Genomic DNA, 12,668 nt, shown 5'->3' with positions numbered 1-12,668 from the left:
GGCCTGCCTTCCTCATCCACCTCTTCACTCTTCTTCTGAGTTTTCAATCATTTTCCACTGCAATGTTGCTGAACTTCCTGCCCTCTCATAATCTCTGTCCCTCATTTTCTGATACAAAACAAAACCCCATTCTAGTCCTTTGACAGCTAGATCAACTGGGTGTAGGGCCAGTCACGGTGTGCTGAGTGAAATGTTGAGCAGCTAACACAAGTTCAATGGTTCAAACATAGCAACTGCTCCATGAGAAGAAGATGCAACCATCCGCTTCTGTAGAGTTACAGTTTCGAAACTCCATGGGACCGTTCAACTGGGTCACACAGGCCACCATGAGTCCAAATCTACTCCGAGTTTGGTTTGTTGGGTTAATGCCCGGTTTGGTTTTGCTTTGGTATTATCCAGAAAATTCTCCTGGTCCTACAACTTATTATTTGTGAATTTGAATGCACCTCTTAATGTAAGCAACTCATATGCTAATGAAAGGGGCTGAAAGAGGGGCTCTCAATTGGTTCCATGAAATTGTGCTACTTGCACAAAGCGGTCAGTGGCATCCTAGGGAAAAGCAACAAGCCGTGCAAGCCGTAGAGATAAAGAAGGAGTGGAAAACTCATTAGTCAGAAAATAGGGTCATGGATGAAAAGAAGAATTTAGAGATTATAAAGAAAGACAGGCAAGAGCCAGACCATGAAGGCCCTTTAAAGAAAGTCTAATGAATTTGAACTGCTATCTTTAAAGAAATAGAAGGATGTTGAAGTGCATTGTAAAGCATTCCTGCTTCATTGTGTTTGTGAAATACTGACTGGGCTTTTCAGATGAAGGATTTAGGGTTAAGGTGATGTGTCATTGCTCATTCTCCCTGGAGTAACATTGTATGTGTCCAGGTTCACTTTGGTTTATCTATTACAGTGCCAGTTTTACCTGTTACCATGGTTTAATTTATTAATAGCTATCCTTTTATTCTCAAAACTCTTTCAGTATTATTCTCATTGACTCAGGAGATCAATATAGAAATCCTTATAACTTTTAAATTTATTATAGGTCTCTTTTCTGTGATAAGAAAATGGTAGTTGTTGACAGTGTTGACTGTTGTCTAGTAGTTGCCTCCGACTAGATACATGTATGTGAAACAGTGTGCTTTAGTATTGTTCTATCTTCGTGATCATGTTTTGGCCCGTTTTTATGGCAACCGTGTCAATGTGGCTCACTGATGGCGTTCCTTATTATCTTTTGCCCTCTATTTTACCAAACAGGAGATCCTTTTCTAAGGACTGATCTTTCTTTATGCCAAAGTCGTCTTTGCTTTTAATAGGGCTTTCGTGCCCGGAATCTGTAGAAAAACAGGGCATTCTTCCACAGAGTATGTCAGCGTGGTCCAATCTTTCAGTGCCTGGCCCAGCACTTGAATAGTGCACCACCAGAGTTCTATCAAATGGCCTGTGCAAAACCCAAACCGACAGCCATGGAGTGAGTTCTGACTCATAAGAGACCCTATAGGGCAGAGTATAGCTGTTCGTTAGGGCTTTTGAGAGGGTACATCTTTATGGGAACAGACAGCCTCACCTTTCTCCCTCTGAACAGCTGGTGGGTTCCAAATACCGACCATGTGGTTAGCACCCCAACACTTGATACACTGCACTCAGGGCTCCTTAAGTAATGCATAGAATCACTAATATGTGTTGGGGCTAAAATTTGAGCCTTCATGTCTCTGAATCTATATGTTAGGTTTTGCTTTCTGAGCTGCACCAGTCAGCGGCATACTGATAGAGCTGGGACCTACTCACTCAAAAACTCACTCCCAGAGTCTGTTTCAACTCATAGTGATCTTATATGACAGAGGGGAACTTCTGATGTGTATTTCTAAGGCTTATGGGAGCAGAAAGCCTCCTACTCCACCCAAAGAGTGTGTTAGTCCGGGTAGATTAGAGAAACAAATTCGTAGACACTTATATGTATATAAGGAAGAGCTTTATATACAAGAACAATTGAATATTGAGAAAATATCCCAACCCAGTCCAGATCAAATCCATAAGCCTGATATTAGCTCATATGTCCAATACCAATCTATAAAGTCCTCTTCAGACTCATGCAACACATGCAATGACACTGAATTCAGGAAGATCACAGGCCAGTGGGTGGAAAGTATTGTGCATCCAGTGGCGTTATAAGAATCTCAGCGCTGGCAGGGATCTCTACGTGACTTCTCCAGCTCAGGGCTCTAGCATACCTCCATGTGTCTTGTCAGCTGCAATGTCTCCCAGGGAGTGATCATGTGGCCCGCCTCCAGTGAGCTATTTAACTCCTTTGCACCTCTAAATGAGGTCATCAAGCTGAGACCTGATTGACAAGCTAAACTCCACCCCTTCACTGGTAAATCTCAAATTGACAACATATTATGTAATTACCACAGAGTGGATGGTAGCTCAAACTACACACCACTAGCAACCCAATTTGTAATCCACTATACCGCCAGGTCTTGAAGAACCTATTTTACCACATTGAATCTGTTTTTCACCATATAATCTGTGTCTCTTTCTAAATTGAGAAGCTAATAAACAAAATTTTAATAAGTACCAAAATGAAAGTCTAGGGGAACTTTCAAATTTTATATTTCTATGAATTAAAATAGTTTCACTTTAACACTATATTTCTTCACATTCTGCTCTACCTCTTGCTCCTGAGATACTTTTTTGGGTAAACTCTCAATTCCCTGTCGAGTGCCTCATGACAGGCTACATGTACATCACGCACAGTCTTTGATTGATTGCAGGGTTCTGTTCCCCATTGGTCATGAACTCCGCGAAGTGGGCCGGACAGGATGATCAAACAGAATGGAGAACACAGAGTCCACATATTAACCAACCTTGGCCAAATTATATCATTGCATCCTTAACATGCAGGATTTAGACAAGAGGATCTTCAAGGTTCGTCCCAACTTTTGATTGCTTTGGGCTTGTCTTTTGCTATATTTGCTTTCTCTATCTCACAAATTGTGCAGAAAACAAATGTGAGTGATTCTGAAAGTATCTTTCAACAAGCAGGAATAAGTTGAAAGAAATTAGGATGCGTCCTCGGTATGTTGAGAACTCCTGACACTTTAACCCCTTCCCAGAAAGATGTACAGAGATAGAAAATGAAACTAACTGGGGACTGCCTGGGATACGCGATTTCAAAACAAAGACACAGACAAGCAATTACATTCTCACTTAAAAAGCAAACAGGAACACCGAAACAGTGGTCATCTGCAAGCCTGTATTTCAAGTCCAGTTTTCAGAAGTCGCATCCCCCGAGAGTCCAAGGAGGATAATGATTTGGAAGATGAATTTGTTGCAAGCTCACATCAGTCACTTCCTTAGCCAGGAGACATGACCTGGATAGAAAAGCAGACACTGAGACTGTACGTGGATCTCTGTAATAGGATACAATTTGTACACAATTAGCCATCCTGTCCTCCCCTGCTCTCTGTCCTTCATCAGGGGACAGAAGTGTTTAGTCACTAGCTTCTTATGTCTTAAGACCTTAATGTAATTAATAAACTGCCGGGAAAGCTTCTGATTGTTCGGTTGACAAGGAGCCCTGTGGTACCGAAGTTTAGCTAAAGGAATGCAGGCAATTCGAACCCAGCAACCACTGCACAAGAGTCTGTTTCCATCAAGATGCATGGCTTTGAAAACCCCGTGGAACAGTTCTACTTCGCCGTATAGGGTCACTGTGAGGAGAAATGATTCCAGTCAATGGGAATTTTGGTTTCATTCCTTGGCATGGACCGCCCTGAGCCAGTTTTACTGGCCTGCTTTTGCTTCCCCTAATTAGGAGACCAGCTCAACATGAACGATTAAGTGGAAGCACATGCTAGGACAGTGAAACCAAGACTGAGCTGGCTTTCAAATGTCACACTTGGCACAGACCATTTATTACATGTACCTTCTTCTTGTCGTGTGCTGCCACGTTCATTTCAACTCACGGTGACCGCTTGAGTAGAACGGTCCATGATCTTCATGGGAGCAGATTGCCAGCTCTTTCTCCACTGGAACCACTGAATGGGCTTGAACTGGAAACCTTTCATTTAGCAGCTAAGTGGTTAATCTTGAGCCGCCAGGGTTCCTTATTTTCATTTTAGAAATAAGTAAACGGCGGTCCAGAAGCTGGTGTATAAAAATCCCTCTGGGATGCAAGGTTAGCAGGGAGGTCAGGACTCATGCTGAGGGTCCCCTCTGTGCATTGTCCTCAGAAAAGTAATGTATTTGGTCCCGAGGATGCTGCTAAGGCCAACCAGATGCTGTTTTTGAGTTGTCTTGTTTGTGGTGATGTGGCAGTGGTGGCGTGAAGTGGAATGGTGAACCCCGTGCTGCTTATGCATCCAGCCCTGAAACTGGTCAAAGTGCAGTGTGGCAAAGTGGCACCAGGGTTAGCGTCTCCTTATAACTGGCCCAGGTCTGATTTCCCAAATTCTAGAAATCCTATTTTTAAGATTTCTGAACCAATATAGTGATTCTTCCACCTGGGGCCCTTCCCTATTGATGTGGACTGTCAGGATAAGCCTTCAGAAAAAGTACATTGAAGTAGTATCCTGGGTTACATACAAGAAAAGCTATTCTGCCGGAGCCAGCACCTCCAGTGGCTTGTAATCTTGTTAGGACTATTGCTTTCTAGCAGATGGGACAAAAGAGAAAACAATTTACAGCAGGCAGGGGTTGGGTAGGATAATAGTGCAAGGTAAAACACTGAAGCCTTCATAGATGGGAAAAACATTAATACGTTTTTCAATTTTATTTCTAATACCTAGCAAAATTCCTGGCATATTGCAAACCGTTAATGAAGACAACATTCCATCTCCTCCAAGATATTATTTTTCTATAAAATTCATTATATTGTGCATTCTTATAAAGCAAAAATTGCCAATGAACCACATCATACAAATTTTTTTAAGATGCTAGCATGTAAGGAAAAGTAGTACATTTTAGAATCAATGAAATACATTAATTGTGAATGAATCAATGAATAAGGAAATGTGCAAGAACCCTGAGGCTGGTGGTGATTACTGTAAATCACATGCAGTTTCTTTGTCTTAGAAACAGAAAATAATAATGATAAACCCTACCGCAAAGGCTTTCGCAGTGATTACAATATATAATTTATGGTAAAATGCTTTCTAAACTTAACATTTTAGTAGAAAATGTTCATTAAATTCTAAAATATAAAATATTTTCACTAGCTTGAAATGAAAGAGCTTTGCTTGAACTACAATATCCTGAAAACTTCACTGGACCTTGAAGAATGGAGACAATTTAGACTGGTAGGCCATTTTCTTTCTTTTTTTAAAAATAATCATTTTATTAGGGGCTCATACAACTCATCACAATCTGTACATACGTCATCTGTGTCCAGCACTTTAGTACATATGTTGAATTCATCATTCTTACGACACCCACTTTCCACTTGAGCCCCTGGTGTCAGCTCATTTTCCCCCCTCCCTCCCTGCTCCCCCCTCCCCCAGAAAATTTATAATTTATTATTTTATCGTATCTTACCCCATCCCACGTCTCCCTCACCCACTTCTCCGCTGTCCGTCCCCCAGGGAGGAGGCCACATGTCGAACTTGTCATCTGTTCCCCCTTTCTCCCTCTCCTTCCCTCCACCCTCCTGCCATCGCCACTCTCTCCACTGGTCCTGGATGGTTCATCTTCTATCTGTGCCAGTGCACCTCCTCCGGTCCAGCCGGATATGTAAGGTAGAATTGGGATCATGGTAGTGGGGTGGAGGAAGCATTTAAGAATCTGAGGAAAATTGCATATTTCGTTACTACACTGCTGCGCTGATGCATGCCCCCAGGGACTGACTTTCGATGTGGTGAGCTCATGACATGCGCAATTCCCACTGTTTGTCTCCACTGCTGTCCCCAGTGGTGCGATGGGTCAACGTTGTGTCCCGTGGTGGGGTGGGCCCCGTGGTCATCTCCATGCATCACTGTTCTGAACAGGCACATTGTCCCCAGGGCTCAGAGAGCCAGGATGTGCTCCACTCTTTCCTTTTCTTCCCCTTCCCCCCTCATTGGCTCACATGCGCTCCCACCAGACCAGTCTCCCTTCTCCTCTTCCGGAGCTGCAGCTTCAGCTCTGTCCTCTGAAGTGAATTCCCCCTGGGGGAGGGTGGTGTGGTGGGCCATTTTCTATGCTTAGGCTTTCAATTATTTATAGATTCAAGTCTTTGGTGAAAACAGGATGGCTAGCGCTAGCATTTGACCCAAATTAACGATCAGACAGAAAGGTAGCTACCTGAGATGCCCTTTTATGAAGTACAAAATTTCAACACAAAAATGTAGCATTGATGAATTTATTTTCACGCACAACTACAAATTGCTTCTAAACAGGTAGAATCAAACAAAAGTGAGGAGAAGAAATACTAAAACAGTCCTCTCTAGTATGGACCTATGTTGAGGTATTGTGTGTCACTCTTACTGGAAATCACTGTAAACTGGTGGTTTGAACCACACAATGCAGGGTATAAATGTGTAATAGTTTGTCACTGCTTACTGAATGATATGCTTATTTAATTATTGAAGTTATCAACCACTAATCTATTTCTCCAACTCTTCGTTTGTCACTTTGCCCTATTACTGTGGATGGCATGTTGCTGGGATGCTCCGAGCTCTGCCAGCAGTGGTTCAAATGCCTGCGTGTCACCCAGAGTGAACATGTGTACACAGAGCTTACAGACTAAGAAGAGCTGAGGAAGAACAGGTGTGTTTTATACTGTCGAGGGGCTAGCCGTGGATAAACATCAATACCAGAGTAACTTGAAGATGACTGGCTAGGTTGGAAGGCGTTCAAAATTTAAAAAGGGAAGGGTTGGCTCTTCAAAGTAGAGCTGGCCTTGATGACATGAACTGAGTAAAGTGTCCAGGACCTTTATCTGCTGATGTGCCATGATACAAAATTAAAAGAAACAGCTGCAAGCATCAGTTAATCATCAGAATGTGGATTATACAAAGTATAAATCAAGAAAAACTGGACAGTGTCAAAAATGAAATGGAATACAAAAAGTTTGACATATTAAGTATTAATGCACTGGAATGGACTGTTATTAACCATTTTGAATCAAACATTCATGGTTTACTATGCCAGGAATGACAAATTCAAAGGGAATACTGTCACATTCATTGCCAGAAAATATATATATTCCCAGATATATCTTGAAGCAACATTGTCTGTGATAGAATATTACTTATATACCTACAAGGATATTCAGTTAACACAATTATTCTAATTTACATATTAACCACTAAAGCCAGTCGTGTTATTCTGGGTACATAAGAGAAACAAATTCACAGAAATGCATATGTATAAGAGAGAGTTTTATATAAAGGGTAAGTGCATATCAAGAAAACATCCCAACCCAGTGCTGCCCAAGCCCACAAGTCCAACATTAGCCCATATGTCCGACACCAATCCACAAAGTCCTCCTCCATCTCACGAAAGAAAAGCAATGATGCTGACTGCAGGAGGAAAGCCAAATCAGTGAATGTGTAAGCATGTCACCACTGGCAGGGGTCTCCACACAGCTGCTCTAGCACCCAGGCTGCATCGGGGTAGGTCCAAGCAGCTTCTCCTCAGGGGTGTCTTGCAGGAAGTGAGCCTTGCTGGCTGAAGCAGGGAACTGGCTAAGGCAGCTGCACCCTGGACCGACCATCAGAAAGCAAGAGACCTGAGAACCAGAAAGGTGCGTCTCACCGAGCCATTTATCTTTCCACCCTTCAATTAACCCCACATGTGCTTATTGGCCAGGTTAGCACAATAAACTTTAACTATCTCACCAGTGATGAAAAAATTAAAGAATTCTACCACTTTATATGGGCTGAAATTAATTAAAAATGCTCTCAAAACGAATTGATAATTTCTGGTCATTGGAATGCTAAAATTGGAAACAAAGAGGAGGGATCAGTAGTTGGAAGATAGAGTTATGTTGATAGAAATGAAGCTGGAATCTTCATGACAGAATTTTGCAAAACCAGCGACTTCTTCATTACAAATATCTTTTCCAAGAACCTTGATGGTGAATATAAGCATGGACTTCACTAGATAAAATACACAGAAATCAAATCAACTACATCTGTAGGAAAAGACCATGGAGAATGTCTAAGTTCAATATCATGAGCCAAAACAAGACCAGAGGCTGACTGTGGAACAGACAGACCATCAATTTTTCAGATGCAAGTTCAGGTTGAAATTGAAACTGAAGAAATTTGAAACAAGTTCCAAAGAGCCAGGATATGACCTGGAGCACACCCCTTCTCAAGAAAAGATTTGACACCTTGAACACTAAAGACCAAAGACCAGGTGAGATGTGGGATGACATCAAGAACATCACACATAATAAAAGCAAAAAGTCATTAAAAGAAACAGACATAAAAACAGGAAAGGACGGAAAGATCAGTAGGGATGCCATAAGACACCTGGAAAATTGTTCTAGAGTATTGAGCAGCTAGCATAAATGGAGGAAATGATGAAGAGAGCTGAAGAGAAAATTTCCAACACCCGCTGAGAAGAAAAAGTACAGGTATCATAATGAAATGTGCAAAGACCTGAAGTTAGAAAATGAAAAGGGGGAAACATGCTCACCATATCTCAAGCTGAAATAAAGAAAAGATAAAAATCAAGCCTTGAATTATAATATTGAAAGATTCCATCGGCAAAATATTGAATGCTGCAGGAAGCATCTAAAGAAAATCAAGGGAATGCATAGAATCACTACATCAAAAGGGATTATCAACATTCAGCCATTTCAAGAGGGAGCCTATGATTAAGAATTAATGATACTGAAGGAAGAATTCCAAGTTGCATTGAATGCGTTAGCTAAAAACAAGAATCCAATGGCATTCCAAAGGTTTCAACAACATGAAATAAAGCTAGAAGCCCTCCTTAGTCTATACCTCAAAGTTTGGAAGACAACTCCCTGGCAAACTATCTGGAAGAGATCCTTATCTGTGCCCATTTAAACTAAAGACAACTCAACAGAATGTGGATCTTATCAAACAATATAATTAAGGACACATGCAAGTAAAATTTTGCTAAAGATAATATTTAAAATGGTGTCAGTGGTATATCAACAGGGAGCTCCCAGAAATCCAAGTTGGATTCAAAAGAGAATGTGGCATAGGGATATCATTGCTTACATCAGATGGACCTTACCTGAAAGCAGAAAAAATAGAAGGATATTTGCTTTTATTTTATTGATTAAGCAAATGAATTTAACTGTATAGTTGATAACACACCATGGACAACACTGAAAAGAGTGGAAATTCCCGAACATATCATTAGGTTCACTTGGGATCCGCAGATCAAGAGACACTAGTTTGAAGAGAACAAGAGACTACTGCAAGATTTAAAATCAGGGAAAGTTTATGTGAGAGTGCAGCCTTTCACCATGCTTATTCAATACCTGTGACCTGAAAGCTGGGTTATTTGAAGAAGTCCATGGCATTCAGAGTGGAGGAAAGCTCCCCAATGACCTGCCATATGGAGATCATACAACTTTGCTTGCTGAAAGTAAGAGAACTCGAAGCACTTACTGATGAAGATTAATGAAGACAGCCTTCAGTATTGATTGTACCCCCGTGTAAAGATGACAAAAATCTTCACACCTGGATCATTAGACAGCATCATAATAAATGGAGAAAAGCACTGAAGTTGTTAAGGATTTCCTTTTATTTTGTCCCACCGTCAATGCTCATGGAAGCAGCAGTCAAGAAATCAAATAGCATATTATAATGTGCAAATCTGATGCATAAGATCTATTTTAAAAAGTTAAAGAGCAAAGATGTCCCTTGGAGGACTAAGGTGCTCCTGACCATGGCCATGGTGTTTTCAGTGGCCTCATATATATGTGAAAGCTGAGCAGTGAGAAAGGAATGCCACAGAAGTCTTGATGCATTTGAATTAGGATGTTGGCAAAGGATACTGAAAGTACTTTGGACTCCCAGAAGAACAATCAACTCCACCTCAGAAGTGCATCCAATCTGCTCCTTATCATCCATGATGGTGACTCTTCATCTCATGCACTTTGGACATGCTATCAGGTGAGATCCGGTTCTCTAAAAGGACATCAGATTTGGGTAATACAACAGCGGTCCCACAAAAGTGAGGAAACCTATAAACAAGATAGATGGACAAAGTGACTCTAACAATGGACTTGCACATAGCAAGAGTGTTGTGTGGTGCTGCACCAGGCTCTGTTAGCATCTCTTATATGTGGAGCGGGAACTGACTGAAAAGTACTTAACAACAGCTTCAGTGTGTTTCTCAAGAAGGCATTTCTTTCTGAAAATAGTAAACAGAAGTTAAAGAGAGAAAAAACCAGGAATTTAAAATAGAAGACATTTTGGAAATACAGTATGCTGTTAGATTTTTCCATGCCATGAGCCCATCAGAAAGAATTTTGACTTTGAAACAATGATATATAGAGTAAGGATGATTTAGAAGCCACTACCTGTCATATCCACCTGGTATCTAAGAGGAAGAATACAACCATAGAAATCTTTGGCATGGAGTTCCCAGCAGAAGGTTCATGGAAGCTTACATCTTGATGAAGAATTTAGTCCCAAGAAAAATCCAAATATTTGAGTCTTTCAGATGGCCACTGACATTCCCCACAGCTTTCAGGTTCGGCGTCCTCTGCCACGCTTCGCTCTTCAGTCTTCTTTGCTTTGTGCCTGGCCAGTTCACATCACTCATGGTATTCCAGCTCCTGGCATAACCCTCGGAGTACAGTCTGTCATCGCTGCTCGGAGCATCTCTCATTCCCTAATAACCAGAGACCTTTGTTCACCTTCTCAAGGGCCCCATTTATTTGTTCTTTTCCACCACATGATTGTGATATACAAAATGGCAGTGGGAGAAGACTCTCACTTCATTAATACTAAAATGTGAGTTTCTCAAGGCTGGCACGACAAATTCCCACAAGTTGGGTGGCTTGAAGCAGCAACAGAAGTGTACCCTCTCACAGACTGGGAGGCAGAAGATCAAAATCAAGGAGTGCAAAGGTTCAACTTTCTCTGAAGGCTGCATCGGAGAAGCCTTTCTTGGTTTTCGTAGTTTCTGCTTGCTGTACGCATTCCTTGACTTGTGGATACATATCTCTGTTCTCTGCCTCTGTCTTCACACAAATTTCTATTCTGGATCTCTCTTAGAAGACACTTATTATCGTAAGGTTAACCTAGATAATTTAAGATGATCTGATCTCAAGATCCTTTACTTAATAATTCCTGCAAAAACCACCTTAAAATATTTTTAATTTACAAAATCTATGGATTAGGACATGAATGTATATGCTGGTGGGCCAATATTCAGTCTATTAAATGGTACATGAATTTATTATTTTCTCAGCTATAATTTATATTATAAAAATTGTTATTTGACACATTTTTTCATTATATTACATCCCCCTCACCTTCAAAAATTCAATTAATATCCACCAAGTATTGATTCACAGGATGAGTGAATGACAACAGATTGTGGCTTACCTAAAATTCTTTTTTCCAAATTTGACCTTTTCTCAAAAAGATACTGTATAGGGGCAGTAAAGAACATTTTTTTCAAAGGTACTTGAATTTAAGAAGGAAATTCTCAAACCATCACCATATCCAGCTTATTTTACCAAATTTCAGTTTCTCCTAACATCCAAAATCCTGAGGGATTTTTGCATTTTTAATCTTGACAAAGTCAGTTTCAAAACTGACTAAAAGATGACTCTATTTCCTTTATCTTTGTCCAAAATATAAACTCTGCAGATTATCTATACACTCATCATTAACACTATGCACTCTCTCACCCTCTTGAGATACATTCCTGTTGTTCCTTTCCCTTTAAACCTTCTTTGGAATACTCAAATCTATAACCTTAATTCTGTTCCCAATGTTCTCAGAGTAATAGTATCTAAATCTATTGATCACCAGAAAATACAAAGAGTATTTTAAAAGATATTCTTTCAGAACTATTCTAATCCCATGGAGTCAGAGTATTTTATGGGCATAAGACTTTTTATAAAAATTATTTTAAGATTATTATTGAAGTCATCTGTTATGAACCATAAAAAAGAACAATGGAGATTATTGATGCAATTAATGGGATATGAACAAAATAGCTAGAATCCCTAAACATAAATTAAGCAAGAAAATAAAAATAACATGAAATCTAAACTCAAAATCTTGTAATGGACAGGACTATCGAGTCATCTCTGTTTCATATTCTCAGAATGAAAATATTGTTCTGGCAAGAGATTTCTACCCACATGCTATTGATTTTCATATCAAGAGCAGTTTAGGTTATTCATAGTAACTTCACAGATGGTTTTTCAACAGGGGACTTTTCTGGAGATCATATTTTGTTCCTCCCATAAAGGTGAGAACAGCAAAAGAAAGGCTCACAAATAGACAGCTTATTTCCATGCAAGCATTCCTTCTTGCTTCCCACCTAAAACATCTCATGTTTACCTTGATGTGACCTATCCTGAAAGCATCTTGGATTTCTTTTTTTCTCTCATAGATTTGATATTACACAAGTCTCTTAAGTTCTTGTTTTGTGTGTGTGTGTTTTAATATTGCCTTAAGTTTTAGGTCATTCCATGAGGTATAGAAGGTACCATGTATCAGACATCAAAGAACAAAAAATCATATCAGT

The sequence above is a fragment of the Echinops telfairi genome, unplaced genomic scaffold (genome assembly GCF_000313985.2).
Source record: "Echinops telfairi isolate 266 unplaced genomic scaffold, ASM31398v2 ScPeMD7_9;HRSCAF=40, whole genome shotgun sequence".
Lineage (NCBI taxonomy): Eukaryota > Metazoa > Chordata > Mammalia > Afrosoricida > Tenrecidae > Echinops > Echinops telfairi.
Note: the sequence above shows the minus strand (reverse complement) of the source record.